Consider the following 18,687-nt stretch of genomic DNA (forward strand, 5'->3'; position numbering starts at 1 on the left):
CTCCATTCTGATTTGGGCCAAGGATGCTTTGTGGCAGCATGATTCAGGTTTCAGGGGATTCACCAATCCATTTAACACTCATTTTGTGAACTTCTGTTCTGAGCCAAGGTGCTAAGGAGGCACAGAGATGTATAAGGTAACGTTATAACCCCTTTCCTCAAAGTAGCTTATCTACTAGTTGGGGGATTTGTATTCAAGCAACTGTAACATAAAGACAGACAAAATTTCTGGTAGATGAAAGAGAATGCAATCAAGACTCCAGGTGAAAGGATCTGGGCCTTATTCTCTTTGAGAGTAAGAAGAAAGAATGAGCATTGGGGTGGGGAAAGACAGAGGTGGAAGAGCTGGGCAACAACTTCAGGAGGGTATTGCAGGTATCCCTGTCTTGTTTGTTGTGATGGTGGTTTGTTTGTTTGATTTTTGTCTTCATAGCACTTAGCAGCCCCTGAATTATCTTGTTTATTTGCTACTTTACTGATATACTCTCTCCTCTCTGTCTTACCCCATTCAGGAAACTTGTCAGTTTTGTTCATCACCATATCCTCAGCATCTCAATGTCTGGCACATAGTAAAGTGCTTAGTAAATATTGGCCTAGTGTATAAATGGCCCAGGTGAGGCAGTAGCTGTCAAAGTGGAGAGGAAAGGGCATTTAACAAACATAATCAACAGGAGGTGTTACACAGTCAGAGAATAGCATGGAGGATTACTCCCAGGTTCCTGATTCCTGGTTTGGCTAATGGATGGTTATGTTATCAAAGAAGATAAGGTACAGAGAAAGATTTTGTGGACTTCTAAAAGTATTTGAATTCCAATAATAAAGCGGAAGCGGAGATGTCCAAAGCCACTTATATATGCAGGTTGGGACCTCGGTGAAGGTATACCCAACCATCAAAATGGTTAGATCACTTACTATGCAACAAAATGACTATGTACTACCGAGGAGAGGGCTAAGGCTCATATCCTGCAACTCACTTAAAAGAGAGCCAACAGAGAACAGATGAGTTAGGTTAACTGAAGAGAAAGACAATCTGAGCGTTTATGGTTTCAGGCAAACTGGGGGAAACGGTGCATTGGGGAGGTGAAAAACTTCAAGTGTGTAGCCCATAGAATCTACTGCAACAGAAATCAAGGAAGAACTAAAAGGTGACCCTTGAACTTGGTTACATGGACGTCACTGGTAGCTTTACGAGGAGCATTTTCAGTGGACCGGTAGAAAGTGTAATTTAGCTTGTACTTCAAGCATGAATTTAAATAAGGACGAGTCAGACAGGGTCTCTTAGGCAAGGGCTTTTTTGTTTGTTTTTGTAGTTGTTTGGAGGCGTTGGAACAGGATATTGAGAATGCCTAACACGGAAGTAGCCGTTAAGTTTGTGAATGACGACAGGTTTCTAGAAGGCCAGATGGAAAGAGCCCTGGCAGCGTCCCAATGACTCAGCTACGTTTCTACCCTTTCCGCCATTTCTGGGGCAGGTGCCCTTCCATATAAAGTGCAAGCAAAAAGTGGGAGACAAACACTTCTCCATTTGACCTGTGAGTCACGTTTGTGACAGCTGAGAGTAGTGATCGCAACACTTAAATTAAACGAAGTGCCCAGTTTCCAATATATCTTATAATATAGTGATGAGGAGGCTCCATTCTGGAAGAAGCTAGGGAGGCTCATTCACATTTTCTGACCCAGCGCTCACACTATCCATTCATTTTTCCTTTCCTTTTCCTTAACAGTAGAAACCAAAGCAAATCCTTCTCCCTCTTCAGGTTGACCTTCCGCCCCCAACCCCACTGTTGGCCCTACTCCGACCACGTGACCGTCCTCAGTCTCCGTGACTCGTCGCCATCGACCCCTCCCCTCGATCCGCAGCCCGCTTTGCTCCGCCCCTCAATGTCACTTCACCACCATTCTCCCACCTGACTGGCTCCTCCCTATACCCTCGGGCTGGACCCGGCCGCCGTCGCAGCTGCCCGACTCCAAAATGGCAGCCGCGCACTCCCTGACTCCCGGGCCGCCCCCATCTCGCTCCCTGCCTCCTTCCTTCGGCCTTCACCCATGTGCCTCCGGATTGGCCGTTGGAAATCCCGCCCCTCCAGAGTCCCGCCTGCTATTGGTCACAATAGGCTGCCCTTCAGAGAGGCGTGCCCCCGCCGCCCGCCGCCCTCCGCCCCGGGAGGTATTTTCCATTCCGGTGGCGGTTGGGGGTGGGGGGAGGGGAAAACGGTGTAGAGGGGGAGGCTGCCGGGGAAGGGGGTGGGGGCCTGGCGGGGGCATCCGGCGGAGCTGGGGTTTCCGAGTTCCGTCCAGAGGAGGGAGACTGCGCTCTCTCGGGCAGTCGGAGGGGACGGGACCAGTGGGTGGGCGGGCAGACTCGCCCTCTCGGTGACTGCGCCGTCCGGGCCCATTCTGCCTGGCCGCAGGTGCCCCTGGATGAGGCCGCCTAGCGCGCCCCGACCGGTGAGTGTCCCCGCGGCCCGCGCCTGACCCGGCCAGCTCCCGCTACCCGGCCCCTGTGCCGCCCTTAGCGGCTGTCTCTGCGGTCCCTGGTGCCCGCGCCTGGCGCAGTCCGCCTCCGATCGGCGCTTCCACACCCCGGGCTGAGGCAGCGTCGTCCCTCTGGCCGGGAAGGAGATAGCGGGCGTGGGACGGCGAGCCCCGTGCCGACCGCGCCGCGCATAGTGGGAGCTTGCGCATAGTAGGCTCTCGATGCATTTCTGTGCAATTATTTACTGGTTGGAGGAACGTGGGTGCCTAAGGGGAAAGGGATCGCTCCGGTCTAGTAGGAGGTCGTTCGTGATTTGGGTCGAGGTGGATGGGGGAGGCCACCCGGGACTGTCGGGCAGTGCGGGAGCTGCAGGGAAGGGGGCACCCGCCAACTCACTTGGGGATCTAAGGCTCTGATCCGGAGGGGTCCTAGGGTCGAAGAGAAGAAGTCCACTGGGAGATGAGGGGGAAATGGGGCGCATGGATGTTGGAAATGACTGTAGCACCTCCAGGTTATAAGCCGAGGTGGAAAGGGATGCGCAAGCGGGTGCTGGAAGACCCCTCTGTAACTGCTTGGGGTCCTAAGATTCTTGGATACTGAGATTTAGGCCTTCAAGTAGCTGAAGCGAAATGACTTTCTGGAGAGGGAGTTGCATTTAAAAGGTGCTAAGAAACAATTTCAGTATACACCTTGGTTTGGGTCTCAACTTTTGAAGGCTGGGGGATTGGAGCCATGAGGTGATTCTGACATTTTCTTTTGGCATTCCCACCGAAAGGTGGCTCGCAGCTAGACCTTGTCAGTTATCCTTTATTTTTAAATGTATGTATGTGTTTGATGGTGTTTTATCAGTTGTTAGTTTTACGGGAAATTCTCGAAACTGTTACCTTGAAATTCTTATAGCAGCCTCTCCATCTGCTCAAGATCCTTTCTTCAGGTCTCTCTGTTCATAGCGGTGGCTTAGTTCTTACCAAATTAACATTTAGACTGGACTGGACTATTACAGTTTGCTACTGACTTTTACTCTACGAAATTAAGAAATAATTCGCGTGCTTACTTTTTCTTGCTTTTAATGTTTCTTTACAAGGTCATGCAAAATTGAACTACGAATTCTGTAGAAGTTTTAAGATATTTTAACTTTAAGTGTTGAACTGGGAAGATGTTAGCAAGCTAGCAGTTGAGAAACCAATACTAAAATCAGCTTGAGTTTTCTAACAGTTGGGAATCTTAATGTCACATGCCTACTTCAATTTTAAGAATCTTGTGTTTGCGTAACACTTCTGAGAATGGGATAGGAACATAGAAAATGCATACCGGGGTTAGGCAGTGGCAGTCCACAGAATCCACCTCTCTGGCAGCCCATAGAGGTTCTTCATGCCACTGAGAAGCAGCAGCGACGAATTGCACAGCTAGATTTTTAATCTTTTAAATATTTCCAGAATTACACATGTTATCTTACTAATTTCTCATAATTTATAATATGAAAGCTTTTTTTAGGGAGTACTTAAAGATATTTGAGCAAATTTTACAGATCAGATTTTGCCTTTTAATGCAATTCATCGTTCAGAGAAAACATTTCTGCAAAAAATTTAATGTTTTCAGTTGGCACCTCCTTAGTTCTTGAATAATTAATGGATAATTACATATTTTTCTTCCTATTGTCCTTGAATTTTACTCTTCGTCCTTAGGAAGAATGTACTGGCACACAAAACAGTAGTCTAAAATATTGAAACCTAATACCTTTTAATATTATAATACCTTCTACATTTTTTACCTTGAGACTCATCTGTAGGAAACCAGTGGTGGGAAAGGCTATCTATCCTCTATCACCTTTGTTTAGAATGGGCTGTTTTCTGCATTTGTAGAACTAAGGGAGAATGGGAAGCTTGGACAAAAGATGGATGTGTATTAGTCACATTTCTTCTAGAGCTGGAAGAGTTGACCATGGAGATGATTAATTTGCAGATCTGGAAACGAAGGCCCAGGGCAGGGGAAAGAACAATTTGCTAGTTAGTGATGGAGCCAGGGTTGGTGAATAGGTCGACTGTAGTCCAGGGTTTTTCTGTTTTATCACATTCACAGTGTTTATTTTGCACCCCCCCCCCCCGTTTGAGGCATTTTATTTGCACATATGTATTATATCCCTAGAAAAAGAATCCCAGGATTTTCCCTCCGGTGTGTGTTTGTCTTTTCTTCATGTCCCATGATGCCCACTGAGGTTGGCATTTCCATGAGACCAAACTGATAGGACCAGAACAGGTTGCTCTTACATCTTCTAGGTCTTTGCACATTACATCTGGGGCTGATCACTCCACACTTGTTTAACTCTCCCATGAGGTTCACAACAGTTTTCCTAGCTCTGTGATCATCAATGATTTCAGATTCTCCAACATAACCATGCTTCATCATCACAGTTAGAAACCAGTCGATGACTTTGGATCACAGCTTACTAAGAACCTGAAGTTTTGGCCCTGGACGGATGGCTTAGTTGGTTAGAGTGTCATCCTAATAGCCAAAGTGCAGGTCACGCCACATACAAGAAGCAACCTATGAATGCATAAATAAGTGGAACAACAAATCAGTGTTTCCCTTTCTCTCTTTCCTTTCCTCTCTCTTTTTTTTTTTTTCCTCTCTCTGTCTCTCAAATCAATAAATTAAAAGTAAAGAAAAAAAAGAGCTTGGAGTTTGCCTTTCTTTTCGGCATTGTTGATGCTCTTGAGAGCACCTGCCAGAACATTCATGCACCTCATTATGGCAGCACAGGAAGATGGCAGAAAAGCACAGTGTTTCTGTCTAAAGCATTCTAATGCCAACTATAAATGGTTTTTAGATTATTTGTGATGTGCTCTTTTAAGGATAGGGAAGTGTGTGTTAACTACTTTTGTACATGAAATGATCTAAAACCGAATGAGTTTCACTGAAAATTTTAAAACAATATGCTGTATTGTTAGCGGAAGTGCTGCTATTTCTCTCTCATTGGAAAGAGACACACCGTCATCTTAAGTTTAAAATATTAGATAAACCTCTTAGAGTAAGCTAGTGTTCTATAGTTTTTATGCTAAAAAATAATTGCTTAAAAGATTTTCAGATTTCAAAAGGCTCATTTTCAAGGTAAATTTTATATTTAAAGTATTTTCAGTATATGTGGGGGTTTTGTTATATTAAAATGATTCTAATACTTTTTAAAAAGCAGTAGTAGAATTACATGATAATTATGAAAACATAATTTCTATCATACTTGTAATAGAAAAAAACTGGATTTGTTTTTCAGCTACTTAATAACATTATTATCTCTGGCAGGTGAATTAACCATTGTGTAGCTAGGTTTCCTCATCTGTAAAGTGAGGGTAATAAAAGTACCTACCTCACAGGATATTAGGATTAAAAGTGCTTCCTTAACACGTGGTAAGGGTACAACAAATACTAGACTTTATTCTTAATGGTATATACAGGCACTGTATGCCCACTTGTTTCCTTGCTGTTAATGAAGTCACTTTGAGACTACAAAAAAAAAAAATCTTAGATAAATATAAGATCAAATAATAATCTGCCTTGAGGGCGGTTAGTGCAAATGATGCTCTCATTTTTTTTTCTCTCCTTCCTCTGTTCACCTTGGACCTTAGGTGTGCATATTCAAGTTAGGCTGAAGGTGTCTTTTTCTGAATGGCCTCAGGAGACCCTTGTTACTTTTATTATTCTAGAACCAAAATGTAAAATTTGATTTGCAGGTATTTTACTGAGTTCTAGAGGCCTACTGAGTAAGCTTAGATAAGGAAAACAGGAATTTATAAGGTCTGTTGTTCATTGCGACCCCTCTCTGCCAATGGAACCATGAGAAGCTCATTGAACCTTGCTTTCTGGTAAGTGAATGTTTTGATGGCTTCATCCATTAAATTATTAGGTTTTAGTGATTAAACTTGTATAACTCCAATTTTGTAACATGCTGTTCTTTGTTAATTTGCTGTAACCCAGGTCTAATTAGTGTCATGAGCATGTGGTTTAGCAAATGCTTTTTGTGGTGACAATGGTAGATTCCTTTTGGATGGTCTGCTTCTGCCTTAGGAGGTTCTTCTATTTCTTTTATAGCAGCTCTTCTGTTTATAGTCTTTGATTCTCAAGCATATTTGTGTCTTTCCTTCTCACAACATCTTTACTTCCTGTAACAACAGTAACTTCTTACCATCTGTCACACATGAGCTTATTTTTATGCCTCTTTTTAAACATTAATTTCAATGCTTTTTAAGTGTATTTCACATAATATTTTTTAATTGCTCTTATTTTTAGTTTATTAAATTGAATTTATTTTCCAGGTTAGAGATTAAAATCAGAAACAAGTTATAACTCAAAAGCCTATTCATTATGGCAATAGTAGATTCTTGCTATATCGTTTTGGATCTCAGGCAGACATTCTATTGGTGGTACTTAAGATGATAAATACATGGGTCATCCCTTTAGTCTGAAGTAATTCTAGGAGGGCTAAGAGAGTTACATGGAGTCATCAAAAGTTTCCACGGTTGTTTTATTTTTTAACTGATATAAAGTTTTAATCTATGAGAGTGAACAACTCCTAACCTTCTTTTGATGAACTATTATAATATTAAGAAATTTACAATTTATTGTACATTTTTCCACTCATGCTTTGAGAGATTTTATAGAATTTAGACATACAGATCTTTTGTTCAAATCTATTATGTAATCATTATACGAATGAAATATTTATTTAAATGTGGTTTCAAAAGACATCAGAAATGTCAGGCTATAATAAAATACAACCATTGCTCATTTTTTCATTAAGTTGGAATTTTATTTATATATTTAAAAATTATTATGGCATTGCAGATTGCCTGGTACTCATATTTATAATTCATAGATATGTGGACTGGGTAGATATGGACCATGTAAACGATTATACTTTCTTAGCTTCAGTGGAGATGTTAGAGAATGACAGAAGGAAAATACGAATCATTTGCCTTGCCGAACCTAATAAATTCTTCATCTGAGCCACTATCCTACTTTTAAACCTGGTTAGAGCAGAAGTAATCTTGAAGGGTAAATGGCTGAACTGTTGATTCATGTTAATGTTAGGTAAATTTACATCTGAGTGCTTTAACTATGAATTAGTTGCCTGACTTTATTCTACAAGTAGATGACAAGTTCTAAGGAATTACTTGAGAGAGACCATAATTATACCATTGCCAAATACAGTATAGTAACAATGTATTTCCACAGGTTCTCTAATAGTTCATAAGCATTTTACTTATATACTGTTTAACACCAAAATAAATGAACCTTTACTTTGACAAAATATACAGTAATATTTTATCAAAATTAATAAGAGGAAGTAGTGATGAAGATAATTTTGAAAAAATTATTTTTGAAGTGAACTTATCTGCTCTGCACATTAGGACTTTTCTTTTTTTTAATTTGAAGACTATTATAACAGGAATGCTATCCAGTCTTTTTATTCTGAGCAAGATTCTTCAGTTAGAGGTGATAAGTATATGAAATGTTGTATTTCAAAGAATTGAAAAGGATAGAAGCTTATTTAAATAATATGTATACTTAAAATGGAACATGAAAGAGAGAATAGAAATGATCTTGGAGCTGAACTTTAAGCCTATATATATATGGTGGTAGTCAGAAGAAGGGGAGCTAGCGAAGGAATTGGAGGATGGGTAGAGAAAAATGTTGAGGTAAACCAGGATTTTGTAGGTGTTTAGCCCTGGCATAGATCCTGGGTTCCATAGATTAGCATGTCTTTGTATCAGGATAACTGCTGAAGTATATCCTAAAGCTAAAGGATAAATTTACTAAACATTACATATGATCTGTTGGGAGAAGTCTAAGTAATTTCTTAAGGGTTAAAATATGTGGCCAAAGGGGAGTTGATTTATCTAATTATTTATTTTGTCTTTGCTTTTATTATTAACATGAAACACCAGTCCAGCCTCATTAACCTTCAGGTGATCAGTGTGGGATCAACTTTATTTAACATTTTTTAACAAGTGATTACGAAAACAGACTGGCAGTAAAAGTTGCAAGATTTGCAACTGCCTTTGTGTGCTGTTCCAGGTAGTTAAAAGTCAGGCCAACAAGGAGAAGCTACAGGCACATCTTTTGATGAGTTTTTGTGTGGTAGAGAACAAGATAATGTATTTAGAAAGAGATATTCCAATTATATTTCTACAGCCTGAGTTATGACCCAGGCAGGGGATCCAGAAGTCATGGAAATCACTTCCTTGAAGGCATTTATTGTAGTTGATGCTGGGCCACAAAGTTCAAGAACATGTTAAGAGTTGTTGCACATGGTTCTGAAAACAAAAACAATGTTTTATATAAATATAATTATAAAAGGGTTACCATTTTTGGACAATTGTGTTCCAGGCTAACTGATTTGCAGTCATTCTTTCATTTAATTCTCTTAATGATTGTGAAAGGTAGGTGGCATTATCCAATTTTATCAAAGTGGAAATTTGACTCAGGGAGGTTAAATGACTTTCCTAAGTAGCCAAATATATGGTGGAGTTGGTACTATGGCGCTGGTCTTTTGATTGTTAATCCTAAACGTTTCCCAGGACATTAAGAGGCATCCCTTAAAACATGTAATAGTGTAACTTAGGGTTTATGAAATGCTGTAGCAGCACTGGATGTCATTACCACAAAAGATAGTATCTCTGTATTTTCAGAGGATTTAGAGACATTCGTTAAATTCCTGCTTTTTAAGGAAAGCTAAGGATGTCTTGGTACACAGTTTTATCCTCGTGATTAGTAAATCAGTGCTGGCTGCCCATAAAATGTTTCTCCTTTTGACTATAAAATGCTGGATAATTGATGGGCATTAATAAAGGTAACATTAGTTAAAAAGGACAATATTGTTTGGTAGGAAAAAAAAAACCCAGAACAGGAGTGCAGAGACCTGGATTGCTCTAGTGGTGTGAAAACATCTGATAACATGGCATAACATTCTTGATCTGGGAGGAGGGGAAGGCAGGAGGTATGTCTTAAGAGAGGAGCAGGTGACGAGGCCTTATGGAGCTATAGACTGAAGGAATAGCAGTATGTTAGATGAATCACTGAACTCTTTGAACTGTAATTTCCTCAAGTTTGAGTTAAAATCTATGAAAAATTTCTTATATTTTACTTATAAGGGCAGCATCTGCTATATGTAATGTTATACACACATTTTTTAATATTTGCTGATTTTTGGAATCCCAAAACATGAGGTTTTAAGAACCAAGTGAGTAAGTATATGCGGAAGTGCTTTGTAAATTTTTAAGTGCCCTACTATTAAAAGCAATAGAAGAATTATACTGATGTTCTTGTCAAGGATGGACAAAGAGGATGCAGTGAAAACTTAGCCGGAGGAGAGAAATGCAAGAGGAGAAACAGAAGTGAGGAAGGGAGGTGTTAAAGATGAAAGAAAGGAAATGGATGGATATGAAGAAAATTGAATTATGTACAGCTCTCTTTGTGCTTGTGAATCAAAATGAGGGCAATAAGTCTGTAACTGAAGACCTTTAACATTAGTTTGCTGTAGAGAAGAAGCTCGGCAGGTAGATGAAACATTCACGTGTCCATTTAGTCTATACTGACCATGTTAATAAATAAGCTACCTGAGGGCTGGCTATATCATCTGATTGTTTCTTCAGTCATTATTGCTGTACAGGTTTAGCTAATGGCTTTAAATAGTGTAAGGGTGCTCATAAAAATAAAATAAGCTGAACTGAGTTGCTACTTATTCTGGATTATTAAAAAGAAGGAACATAGTGTGTTTAAAGGGAAAGGGTAAAGTTTGATGTTGAAATGAGTGCAGAAGTAGAACCAAGGTAAAATGGAAACAAAATATGAATAGTTTTGTATGCCACACTAGGAGTTTGGATTTTTATTTTGTTTTATAGGTGAAGTGACACAAATAGTTTGGTATTTTACAAAACTGATTATAGCAATAATAAAGAGAACAGTCTGGAGGAACAGAGATTGGAGATGTTGCTTCAAGTAATACGTGTGGCAGGGTGAGAGAATGAGGCAGCCTAGTCTCTCTGGTCTCTGGTGGGTAGATCACAGTCAAGGATGTCATTTAAGGCTCTGCCTTAGTTCAGGAAAGAGATAATAATGGTCTGAATTAAGGAATTTATAGTGGGGATAGAAACAAGAGCACTGATTTCAGAGACAGTGCGATTTCAGGAGTTGAAGACTTTCAGACTTGGTTAGTGTTTGTAGGTGACAGAGAAAGCTGAGAATGAGTCTAAGGTTCCTGACTGGGCAGTAGAAGAATATGTGCAAGTTTGAGAAGGGGAGTGGGAGTATACTGAGTTTGCTTCCAGATAGCTATACTTATGCTTTTTAGATAAATAATGACATGAAGAGATCATGGAAATATAGGTCTAGCTCAGGAGCATGGTCAGGTTTATACATACGATTTGGAAGGCATAGTTTATAGTTGAAAGTTGTGAAATTAGATGTGTAATAATGTATGTAGAACAAAAAGTGTTGGCACTTAGTTTGAGAGTGTAGATATTTTTTGCCCACCTCTAGTCAAGTCTCCACCTCCTAACTTTATAAAGAATACATAGAGATTAACTTGCTGCCAGAAATACTTATTTTAGTGTCCTTAAAACAGTGTACTGCATTCTGTCTGGCCATCCCAGTACAACGCAGGGAATTCTTAGATAAACACACTTCCTTATGCCTCACCTAAAAAAAAGTCTTTGGATTCCTGTTTGCTTCCTAGGGCTAGTGAGATAGTCTGGGCAGATACTGAAGCCTAAAGGTTTTTTTCACCTTCTTTAAAATCTGATCCAGAGAACCCCTAATTAACCATCTCTTTGCCTCTCTTTCTCTCTTACCCCTCCAGCTCTATAGAATGTAAGCCTCTGGCAAATTGAATTCCAGAGATAAAAGGAAAAACAGCCAAGAGAATGAACCTTGAAGAGGACTATAATCTTTTTAATTCATTGAACTCAAAAATTCTCTCTAAGCCAGGGTATGGAGTTGGTGAGTCCATTATAATAGAAGAGATGTCCAAATTCAGTAAAACAAATATATTTATTAGGACCAAGATCTTCAAGTGCTGAGAGAATTTGGAAAGAGTCTGAGGTGGTTTAGCACTTAGTGGAAAAGATGAGTTTTTGATTCAGTTTTAGAGGAGTAGAAAGACAAGTCTGTGCAGCGACAAGAATAACACCATTAAAGAGGTGGGAAAAACAGTACCAAGGAAGTGGAACATTAAGGAAGAAAAAGCAAAGGAGCTGGTGAACAGGATTCCTTATCTTAAAATGCACAGCATGAGTTGAGATTAATGAGAAATTAGGGTAGGTAGTTGATTGAAGACTAAAATTCGGAATTGGAAGTCCTTGAAGTACATAAGTAGAAAATTGAACATGAACAGAGGAGTATTGTAACATGATTTAAATGGCAATTAAATGTTTAGGAAAATGACAACTGTTATATATAACTTAAACGTCCTAAACCCCTGTTTTCTCTTTGTTTTCTTGTGTACTTCCATAACCATAATTCTCAAACTTTCCTGGACATAAAAATTATACGAAGCTCTTGTTTAAAATATACAGTCATCCATGTTACATGTAACTGTAGTTCCTTTTAGTTGCTGACTAGTATTTAATTGTATGGATATACTATGATTTGTTTATTATTATTGTAGAAAGGGTTGTTTCCAGTTTTCAACTGTTAAGACTAAAGTTGCAATGAACATTCTTGTACAAGGCTTTTTGTGACATGTGTATTGTTGTGGATTAATACCTAGAAGTAGAATTTCTGGGTTATAGAATACATATATATTTGACAGTGTGAGAAACTGACAGAACAAATTCCAAGGTGGGTTTACCATTTTACATTTCCACCAGCAATGTTTCTTCATTCTTTCTTTTATGGAAGAGTTTGGGTACAACTCGTGTTCTTCCTTAAATGTTTGATAGAATTCACCTGTGAAGCCACCTGGGCCTACAGTTTTCTTTGTGGAAAGGCTCTTGGGTTCAATTTTTAAAAGAATGAGTATAAGACTATTCAGATCTTCTGTTTCTTTTTATGCGTGTTTTGGTAATTTGTTTCTCTCGAGGAATCTGTCCATTTTATCTAACTTGTCAAATGTATAATATTAGCTTGAAAATAAATCAGACATTTTATGAAACAGTGTTTCCTTTTTATGTTGGTAGGACCTGTATTGATACTTCCTTTTTCATTCTTGACATTGGATTCATTTTCTCCTTTTCCTCCTTGATTAGTCTAGCTAGGGGTTATCAATTTTATCAGTCCTTTAAAATAATCAGCTTTTGGTTTTTTTGATTTTTTTCCTGTGGTTTACCTGTTTTCTGTTTCATAATTTGGGCTCATCTATTAATTCTTTCCTTCCTCCTTATTTTGGGTTTAATTTGCTCTACTTTTTCTAGTTTTATTTTTTTTTAATTAATTAATTTATTTGTCTGTTTTTTTATTTATTTTTAGAGAGAGGGGAAAGGAGAAAGAGAGGGAGAGAAACATCACTGTGTGGTTGCCTCTCACTCGAGCCCGCAGCTGGGGACCTGATGTGCAACCTAGTTGTGTGCCCTGACTGGGAATCGAACCAGCGACACTTGGTTCACAGGCCGATGCTCAATCCACTGAGCCACACCAGCCAGGGGTTACTTTTTCTAGTTTTTAAGGTAAAAGCTTAAATCATTGATTTTAATTTTTTTTAATATAAACATTTAAACCTAAATATTTTCATTAGCATTCCATTCAGAATGTTTTTTGATTTGTCTTGTAAATTTTTTGATCCATGGATTGTCCTGAAGAGTGTTGTCAAATAATTTTCAAATATTTGGGATTTTCCAGGTATCCTTTTGTAATTGTGCTTTTATTTAATGCTATTGTAGTCAGAGAACATATTTTTAAGTATAGGGTAGGGCAAAAGTAGATTTACAGTTGTGAACATGCAAAACAGTTTTTCTTACATTATTATTTATTAATTATTGTGTTATTTTCCATACAAAGTACTCTAAACCTTCTTTTGCCCCACCCTGTATTTCCAATCCATTTAAGCTTTCTGACTGTTTTATGGCCCAACATATGGTACATGTTGGTGAGTATTCTGTATGTACTTGAGAAGAATGTATATTCTCCTGTTGTTCAGTTGAGTGTTCTGTAAATGTCAGGTTAGGTTGGTCTTCAGATACCTTCCTACATTTTCACTAATTTTCTATTGACTTGTTTTATCAGTTACTGAGAGAGGAGGGTAGACGTTTTCACCTACAATTTTGAATTTTTCTGTTTCTCCTTTCGGTTCTGTCAGATTTTTTTCATATTTCTAGCACTGTTACAGCATTTTAGATGCACACACATTTAAGAATGTTAAGTCTTGTTGATGAATTGACCCCTCTGTCTTTGTGAAATGTCCCTTTTTATCCCTGGCAAATTTCTTTGTTCTAAAGTCTCTGTTACTAGTAATAAAATTCCTTTTGATTAATATTTATATAGTATATCTTTTTCCACCCTTTTACTTTTAACCTATTTATATTATTATATTTAAAGTGGGTTTCTTGTAAAGAACAGAGTTGGATCTTGCTTTTTATACAGTCTCACAATGTTTCTTTTAATTTGGTGCATTTACACTGTGAGTTGGCAAACTATGGCTGGCAGAACCAACTCTACCTACCACCTGTTTATGTAAATAAAATTTTATTGGAACACAGTTGAGCACATTCATTTACATATTGTCTATGGCTGCTTTTGTACTACAGTGGCAAGGTTAAGTAGCTGGGACAGAAGCCATATGGTCCTCAAAGCCTGAAATATTTTCTGCCTCTTCACAGAAAAAGTTTGCCAACCACTAGTTGAGACCATTTACATTTTTTTAAAAGTAAGTACTTATTTTATAAGTTTTTATTGTTGATACTGTTACAGATGTCCCCCATTTTCTCTCCTTTGCCTCCCTCTGCCCCCCACCCCTGCTTTTACCACATGGTTGTCTGTGTACATGGGCTATGCTTATATGTTCCTTGGCTAATCTCTTCCAGTCCCTATAGCCCTCACCCCATGTATCTGTCAGTCTGTGCCATGTATCCATGCCTTTGGTTTTATTTTGTTCATTAGAATCCACATAAGAGTGAGATCATATGGTATTTGTCTTCCTCTGACTGGTTTATTTCACTTAGCATAATAATAATCTCCAGGTCCATCCATGTTGTTGCAAAAGTTGAGTTCCTTCTTTTTTACAACCACACAGTATTCCATTGTGAAAATGTACCACATCTTTCTTACTATTTATTCTTTCTTCTTTGTTTTCTATCTGTTTTTGGATGGGTTTTTTATTTTTTACTTGATGTGACTTTTATTAAGAAACAAATTTTTTGAGAAAATGGGTTATATTTTAATGATTCCATTTTTATTTCTTGTATTAGTTTATAACATATCTCTTAAAAATTGTTAGTGCTGGCCCTTATAATTAATTAATTAATAACCGTCTGCCCTCAAAGTTATATCACTTCATGTGCAATGCAAGAATCTTACATCACAATATACTCCCAATTCTCCCCAACTTTTGCACCTTGTCATACACCTTGATGTGTGCTTTAACCGATTGCTTTTCTTTTTGCTTCCTCAGGCAGTTACCTTTTAGAGCAATTAAAAATAAATATTTATCTTCATTTTAATCATTTTTTCAGATCTTCATGTCTTGGTGTAGATCCAAGTTTGTGTGTGGTGTCATATGTCTTTCGCTGGAAAAAACTTCCTTTTATGTTTCTTATAGTGAAACATTCTCTCTCCCCCCACCCCTCTCATTTTGTCTTCTGTTTTGAAAGTTATTATTAGTGTATAAAGAATTTAGGGTTCCCCCCCTCCACCTTTAGCACCTTAACAATATTATTTCACTATCTTACTTGCATAGTTTCTGACCAGAACCCTGTTGTGATTCTAATATTTGTTTTCCTCTATGTAATCAATGCTTTTTCCTTTTAGCTCCTTTTAAGATTTTTCTATCTATCACTTGTTTTCAGCAACTTTATGAGATGTCTCGGTGTGGTTTGTTTCTTTGTATCCTTGGGGTTTATCTAGCTCCTTGGATCTATGTATTGTTTTCATCATATTTGTAAAATTTTTAGTTACCTATTTTTAAATTCCCAAGTACTTTCTTTCTTCTCAGATGTTACTCTTACATGTTTGACCACTTAATATTAACTCACAAATCACGAAAGCTCTGTCTAGTTTTCTTCCTTTTTTTTTCTTCTTTTCCTTTGTTTATTTTTTAAGTTTCTGTTGCCCTGTCTTCATGTTTATTGATTTTAAAATATTTCCTTTGTCTAATGTGCTGTTAGGCCCATCCAGTAAGGTTTTGTTTTGTTTTGTTTGTTTTTAATATCAGCTATTCTTTTTCAGTTCTAGAATCGCCATAGGTGTTTTAAAAAATAATTTTGTCTTCTGTTGAGATATTTTTATTTTCATTATATTCATCCTTTCCTTTAGGCCTTTAAATTCTTTTCTAATATCTGTTTTAAAGTCCTTGTATTAAAGCTCTCTTTATCCCTGTCAATTCTGGATTTTGATTATAGGTTACCACTTCCTATTTTTATTATGTCTGGTAATTTTTTATGGAATTATTATGTTCTTGATTTTTTCCTTTTCTTGAATATTAAGTTTTGTTTTGGCAGGCAGTTAACTTATTTGTGAATTAGCTTGATCTTTTGAGTTTTGTTTTCAAGGGTTTTTTTTGTTTTGTTTTGTTTTGTTTTGTTTTGGGCAGTTCTAGAATAGCTTTCAGTTTAGGGGCTAGTTTCGGCCTACTACTGAGGTGTGCCCCTTCTGTGTCTTCCTTGATTGCCCCATTTATTCACCCTGGCTGGTAGAAACTAAATAATTCTGGCACCGTGTGAATTCTGGGAGCTGTTTGGCTTAGAGATCCCCAGTATTTGTTATTTTCTTGGAAGTTTTTTCTCTGTCTAGCCTCATAGATTTACACACCACCCATGCCGATTGGTATGTAGCCAGAAACTCAAGGAGACCCTTTTTGCAGATTTTTGAAGCATTTCTGTGTAGTTTATTCCTTTGTAGTAATATGTCCTGAAAATTCTAGCTGTCCAGGCTCCACAAACTCTAAACTCAGTGGCTGTTTGGGTTCCCCTTCCCTGTGTTGTAGTTCCAAAGAAAGTTGGGACAATCTTGGGGATCACCTCATTTGTTTCCTTTCTCTCAGGGATATGTTTCCACACTGCCTGTCATCCAGTGTCTGAAAATGGTGGTTCCATATTTGTGTAATTTTCTACTTACTTATGTCAGAGGGACAATTCCGCATGTCGTTACTCCATTTTGCCCTTATTTTTGAAGGATATTTATTCTGAATATTGAATTGTAAGTTGACAGCTTTTTTTGTTTGTTTTCTTGTGGTACTTTAAAATCATTTTAATATCTTCTAGCTTAAGTTGTTTCTGATGAGAATAGTGGTCATTCTTACCATTGCCTATTTGATGAACTGTGCCTTTCCCCCACCCTCTGGCTGCTCTAAAGATCTTTTTCCCCCCCTCTTTATTTTTGGTTTTCAGCAGTTTTACTTATTCTAGGACTAGTTTAGCCCTCATACAGAGGCATGGTCTTTCTGGGGTTTCTTTCGAATACATTAATATTCAGTGAGGTCTCTCCACTCTTAACTGCCAGGAATCTGAATGACTCCCAGACTTTTGCAAGCTCAGGTAGTTAGTTGTTCAGCTCACATTTCATAGGTGTTCTTTCTCCAGCATTTATTCTTTTACTGGCCTCATGGAGTCTTGCTTTGTGCATATGCAGCTTAATCTCCAGGCAAAGAATTAGCAGATCTCTTTACAGATTTCTGAAACCTTTTCTCTCCACAGTTCCCTTCTTGTATTCTGTCCCTCAAATTATAGGTATTTTGTATCCTCAAACTTTGAGCTCTTGTTTTCTCAGCTCAGTGAGCTCTCTGTGCTCTTTTGGGGTTTCCCGTCACTGCCGCACAAGCAGAAAGCTGGGCATTAATGAGTCTTTGTTTCCCTTGTCTCAGAAATTATCATCTTGTGCTGCCTATTGTCCAACATCTGAAAATAATTTTTTCTATATATTGCCCAGTTTTATGGTCATTTACAGCAGAAGGTCTAGCGCAGTATCTGTTACTCCATCATAACTGGAAATGGAAGTGTAGAATTTTAATTTTTCTTTTAAAAACTAAAGTTTGGGAATGTCATACTTTTTAGAGTATGGCTTCATTAAAATATATATATAATGCTAGCTCACATTTTAATTTTCAAGCCATACAGAGAAATTCAAAGAAGAAAACTTGGGAAAAAGAAAGAAAAATAATTCAATATCCCAAAACCCAGAGTTTACCATGCTTATCTTCATCATTTCCTACATCTCACATTACAAATATATGCACAGGAGAATTTTACTTTTAAAATGGATTTATGCAAATAATTACTATTTTTAATTCAAAGCACTTAAATTTAATTAAGAGGTAAATTTGTTAAATAAAAGTGACACTGGAAAAATTGCCCAACCACAGATAAATATTTATTTACTTCAAGAGGTATTACTTCCTAAAAAATTTCCTTTTAAGCTTATGAATTAAGATTATGGAAAAAGCTTATGAAGTTAGAGACATTATGTCGTAGATCACATGCTTCAGTAGGTCTCTCATGTAAAGAATCAAGTGTTGGCAAATATTTGCTGTTGTTAGGAACATAAATTGGTACAACAGTCTAAATAACTATCTTACCTCAGGCTGCTATAACAACTTACCATAAATTAATGGTATTATACTCTGGGGGCTAGAATTCGAGATGAGGGGGCCAGCATGGCTGGGTTCTGGCGAGGGCCCTCTTCAGGGTTGTAGACTACAGACTTCTTGTATCTTCACATGGTGGAAGGAGAGCTGGCTAGCTCTCTAGCCTCTTCTCATAAAGGCACTAATCCCATTTATGGGGGCTCCGCTCTTTCCCATTTCCAAATACCTTCATATTGGGCATTAGATTTCAACATACTAATTTTAGGGGGACACAAACATTCATTCCACTACAATGGTAATTTGGCAATATTCAGAATCCTTGAGAATGTTCATACCCTTTGTCCAAAATTCTATTTTTTGAAATTTATGAAAAGGAAATAAGAGAGGTACACAAATTTGTATGTGCACATTACTTATTCACAACAGTGCTATTTATAATGTTAAAAAATTGGAAGCCTCCTAAATGATTAAATTATGCTACAGCCATATAA

General features: G+C 37.9%; 1 protein-coding gene across 6 annotated transcripts in view; it reads left to right on the plus strand.

Annotated features, from left to right (window-relative positions):
• The first annotated feature begins 2,277 nt into the window (after positions 1 to 2,277).
• The window catches only part of SOCS5 (suppressor of cytokine signaling 5), an 89,924-nt gene continuing 73,514 nt past the window's right edge, over positions 2,278 to 18,687 (plus strand). For 5 of the 6 annotated variants that reach the window (XR_016511907.1, XR_016511906.1, XM_090281249.1 and 2 more), the window contains exon 1: positions 2,278 to 2,447. The gene's annotated coding sequence lies outside the window, so the exon portion shown is untranslated. Of the gene's footprint in view, positions 2,448 to 12,933; positions 13,131 to 14,207; positions 14,327 to 18,687 lie in introns of all 6 variants that reach the window. The other variant, XM_090281250.1, reaches the window with a different exon arrangement.

This window comes from Furipterus horrens, unplaced genomic scaffold (genome assembly GCF_987537825.1).
Source record: "Furipterus horrens unplaced genomic scaffold, mFurHor1.1.pri manual_scaffold_6, whole genome shotgun sequence".
Lineage (NCBI taxonomy): Eukaryota > Metazoa > Chordata > Mammalia > Chiroptera > Furipteridae > Furipterus > Furipterus horrens.